The 5,005-nt window shown below is 43.9% G+C and overlaps 1 protein-coding gene across 2 annotated transcripts in view; it reads right to left on the bottom strand.

The window, feature by feature from the left end:
* The window catches only part of NOL4 (nucleolar protein 4), a 233,177-nt gene extending 228,212 nt beyond the window's left edge, over positions 1-4,965 (bottom strand). For both annotated transcript variants that reach the window (XM_006766379.2, XM_006766378.2), the window contains exon 1: positions 4,448-4,965. The gene's annotated coding sequence lies outside the window, so the exon portion shown is untranslated. The remainder of the gene's footprint in view (positions 1-4,447) is intronic.
* Between the last annotated feature and the right edge of the window lie 40 nt (positions 4,966-5,005).

The raw sequence follows: 5,005 nt of genomic DNA on the forward strand, positions 1-5,005 counted from the left end.
GGGTGGGCCAGCCAGCTGCGGGGGGGAGGCAGCAGGAGGTTGGCTGGCTGGCTCAGGGGGAGAGACCATGGGAGGTTGGCTGTGGGAGTGCACTGACCACCAGGAGGCAGCTCCTGCATTGAGTGCCTCCTGGTGGTCAGTGTGCCTCATAGCCACTGGTCGACTGGTTGTTCAGTCTTTTGGTCATTCAGTCACTTAGGCTTTTATAGGGTCAGGGACCATGCCCAGGTTGGGGGCTCAATCCCCAGTAGGGGCCATGCAGGAGGCAGCCAATGATTCTCGCTCATCATTGATGTTTTTCTCTCTCCCTCTCCTTTTCTCTCTAAAATCAATAAAAATATATTTTTAAAAAAGAATTCATATCGTAGAAAATTAGTGTGAGGTAGTCTTCATATACTAGAGGCCTGGTGCATGAATTTGTTCAGTCCTTCAGTTGCTGAGGCTTTCATACACACACACACACACTAGGGGCTCGATGCACGACATTCGTGCACTCTGTGTGTGTGTGTGTGGGGGGGGGGTCCCTCACCCTGGCCTGTGCCCTCTTGCAGTCCAGGAGCCCTCAGGGAATGTCCGACTGACGGCTTAGGCCCGATCCCCAGGGGAACAGGGCCTACGCCATCAGTTGGACATCGTTAGTGCTGCCATGGATGCGGGAGAGGCTCCTGCCACCCTGCTTGTGCTTGTCAGTGGTGAGCCCAGCTTCCGGCTGAGCGGTGCACCCCTGTGGGAGTGCACTGACCACCAGGGGGCAGCTCCTGCATTGAACGTCTGCCCCCTGGTGACCAGTGCACATCATAGTGACCAGTTGTTCTGCCATTTGGTCGATTTGCATATTAGCCTTTTATTATATAGGATAGATTAATAGGATCTGATTTCCTCCTTATATTCAGGTAAGTTATATCTGCGCCTTTTGACCCCTAATTCTCATGCCAGACTGGTCTCTAGTAAAGGTACCCACTATTCCCTGGGAGTCTCATATAGGCAGTGCTGGGACTTTCCATTCACAATTTTTTCCTCAGTGCAGCTCATAAGGGGCCACTAAAGTCAACTAATCACCTACATTGCTGAGAAACATACTTGGTATTTTTTGACTCCAAAGACCTAGTCTATACAGGGAGTGTCTCAAAACACTTCAAATGAAGAGAAAAATGCATCATTTATCAATAGCAATGCCCACTGTGAACATATCAGGGGATAAGCAAAATTTCCCTTATGTCTCAGTGACTACAGTTACGATTTGTCTCTGTCATAGATATAACGTCTCCTAATATATAGCTGGTGCTGCTCCTCAGCTATGTTTTCTGAAAGTTCTGTAGCATCCAGATCAAGACCTAATATATGTGATATATGCCTCAGGCATGATGTTAGGCCAGGTGGAATGTATACAGACTCTGTATGAGGCATTATTCCCTCAATCTGATGTAGCCTCAAGAATTTATAACCAAAACCAGAGAAAACTACACAAACAAAAAACCAGTAACTGTGCATGAACCAGTCCATGAATATTTATTCTAATCACTGTACGGCAACAATTAGTAGCATGCACAGCAAGAACAATGTGAAATCTGAGGCTACATGATTGCAGAACTGAATACATCAGCATTTTTAAATGGCATACTACAGATAATGCATTTTCCTTTCTGGATAAAAAAGTCATTTCATGTTCCCGAGTGGAATAAATAGAAGGTAAAAATACATAAAAGGCAAAAATTAGATGTGTCTGTCCCTACACATACAGGTCACGAAAGCATCACTCACGTTATTTGATTTTACAGTTTGGATATTCATCAGCCTCTATTTAAGATGGAAAAACAAATAAAAATGTGAGTTCACCAAATTTCCTACTGTCTATACAGTGTGGTGGGCTTTTTACAAATACACAATAATGCATGAGTCTCATGACTAATGGAAAGCCTTAATGAATTTTCTGGGTTTTTTTTCAAATTTACTTTTCATAATATCAAGTGGTATAATATGTTTTGGTAGTTCAAACTGTATGTGTACTGTTTCAACTAATTGCTGCCAGAAAAAAAATGTCAATCAAGATGAAAAGCTGCTAAAAACAAACTAAACTAGAACTCTCAAATTTGTAAACTAGAGTAACCATAGTAATGCTAATTTAAAATGACCACTGATTAAACGTTTTTTGTAACCACTGTCAGAAACTTGCTATATCTTTTACAGAACTATTATGAGTTATTCATCATGCCATTCTTCTAAATTTTTGACACCTTTAGTGAAAGATCGTGTAAAAATAAAAGGGGCAGTATGGAAAAAACCTAGATGCCATGCTCCACAAGCTGCGTGTGTGTGTGTGTGTGTGTATACACGTGTGCGCTGCGTGCACATGCAAACAGGGCCCACCTAGGCCTAAAATGGCTGAGTTGCAGGATGCTGTTGCTTGGTGACCAGTCAGTATCTCCTCAGCCACAAAGTAATCTAAACAGTGAGAGATATGTCCTCTCAGCTTTAGGCACGGCCAGGACAAATACTGAAGGGCATTTCCATCTTTTCCAGTATTCTACAGATCTTTTATTTTAAGCCAGTTGACACTTGCTTGATTTTATCATCAGTTAAATTTAGGCTTTAGGAGAAAGCATATTCTCAAAGCTACATCTATATTCTTTGGGGAAAATAAGAGGTAGAACCTAGCTTCTTTCAGCTTGAAAGATATTGTTTCAATTAATTGTATATGGTGTGTCTACTCTCTCCTCGTACAACCAACCTCCCAGTTGCTAGCAGTCTCCCTTTCTTTCATTAAACACAAGTAGTTAATTAGCCACAGCCTGTCCTCTCCCCTTCTCTCGTTCCCTTTTCTCAGTAGTAATGATGTCTAATTATCAACAGCAACCTCAGGTGCAGATCTCTCTCGCTGACAGCAAGCCAGCTTCAAGTAGCTAGAATGATTCCCAGTTTGGTTGAAAATACCATTCAAATACAGCCTTTTATTCAACCCATATATGCCTTTGAAGGAAAAGAAAATATCATTTCTGATTCTCTGGTGATTGTACTCTGGCTATTAAAAAAAAGTCAAGGTATTTCAAAGGAAGAAATAATGTGAGATGTGGGGAAACACTGGCTAAAAAGGGATCATTTTTTTAACTTGTTGAAATGACGATTGGCTGTCTCTCAGAGAAGGAGGAGCCTATAATTCTATGTCTAGAGCAGCATAAAAATTTCATAAAGAGCAATAGAAGAGTTCATGAATTAAATGCCTCTTCAACATTTCAAAACAGGCTTGAATGAAGAGCAGGGCTTTAAATGCTCCATGGAAACTGTTAACTAAGAATATCAATTGATGGATTACATTTTCTCCCATAAATATGTGGAATCTTTACTGAAATGAAAAAAAAAAAACGTGTTTCTTTATTTGTAACCTGGGAGTTGTTACACTATATTAGGTGTATTAGCAGTAATTCTTGAACAACTCTGCATTAAGTTTTGAATGAAAATGTGTGCATCCAAGTATAAGAATGCTGGCTTGGATTACTGGCATCCATGTTTATCTTAGTACCTCGGTAACCATTACAGAATTTATATTACTTAGGATTTTTAACTAATGTTTTATATATAGCAGATATAACCAAATCTATGCAAGTATGAACTTACTGGACCAGGTGACGCTATCAGCAGGCAACATGAAAAGAATGAAAAACAAACTTCCCAGCTAGCAATGTTTTAAAAAGCATATACAAGATTATTAAATAACATTTAGGTAAATAGATCTTAAACAATTATTCTATTCATTTAGTTACCTCGATATTGCCCAAAGGAAAATACAGTCCGATGTTCTGAATTCCCATTTTGTCTAACAATAATTTATTTTTTACAATCAGGTTCTTAATGCTACTCCTCATGCAAATGAATCAAAACACTTCATTGGCTACAGCAGACTTCTGGGCTCATCCAGATGTAAATAAACCTCTGTTTTAATCCATGGCCATCTCATCCTCATTAATTAGGAAAACAAGGCAGTAATCTCAGCATCTTCTTTAGCACCGCCACATGGTAAAGAAAGCTGCATTTATAAATTTACCTCCTAGAACTTCCAGCAATGACATTAAAACACCATCACAGCAGAACTTTTATGTTTCACTTCACCTTTATTTCCACTTCTCATATAAATTCCAAAACAAATATACCTCCTCCAAACAACGACACCTAACCTCGGGAAACCAAAAATTGTTTTCCAAACCTGAAAGATTCCTCCCAGGAAGCCTTTGAGAACCCTTTCCTACGCATATATCCAATTTAATGTGCCTCCTTGGGATAGAAGGATGGCTTTCAGGACCCCTCCTTTCCAGCGCCCTCCAGGAATACCGCACGGGAAGCGTTGCGGCGGGGAGGGAGGAGAAGGAGCCAGCGCCAAGCAACCCCGCAGCCAGGCCAACATGCAGAGGACGCCGGACGCCCTCCCCCCACCCGCCTCCAGGCCAGTACCCACCGTGGCGCGATGGAGAGAGAGGTCTCGGGGATCTCATCTGAAATCCCACTCGTTCCCATCTTCCCTCCCAGGAAATCGCTGCTGCCGCCGCCGCTGCCCGCCGCCTGGCGAGGCGGACACACTGGGCTCCCAGCGCCAGCCCCTCGCAGCGCCCGGGCTCAGCGCGGTGCGGCCATGAGGCTAGTGCCATCCCAGACCGAGAAACCAACACCAGCCCCCTTGGATGGCGCCCAGACCCATCTCTTTGTGGTTCACCGAGCAGCTACGCCTTTATTCGTGGGAGCAGGACGTGAGGAAGGGGATGGGGGCGGGGAGGAGGCATCCCAGAGCCTCCTCTACAACCTAACAGTCCGGGCAGCATCCCCGGGAGCCACGGGGCGATCGGACAGCCGCGCGCCTCCCAGGCGGCTGTGTGACAATAAAGCCTGACAGTGTCGGGGAGGGGACCCCGCATTCGCGACTAGCGCCACACTCGGTCTTTGTACCAATAAGGAGACACGGTCGCCTATCGATCAGAATCGTCGGTTCTGAGCGCGCGCAGCTGGGGTGCCAGCGCGG

Source organism: Myotis davidii, unplaced genomic scaffold (genome assembly GCF_000327345.1).
Source record: "Myotis davidii unplaced genomic scaffold, ASM32734v1 scaffold520, whole genome shotgun sequence".
In the NCBI taxonomy this organism is placed as follows: domain Eukaryota; kingdom Metazoa; phylum Chordata; class Mammalia; order Chiroptera; family Vespertilionidae; genus Myotis; species Myotis davidii.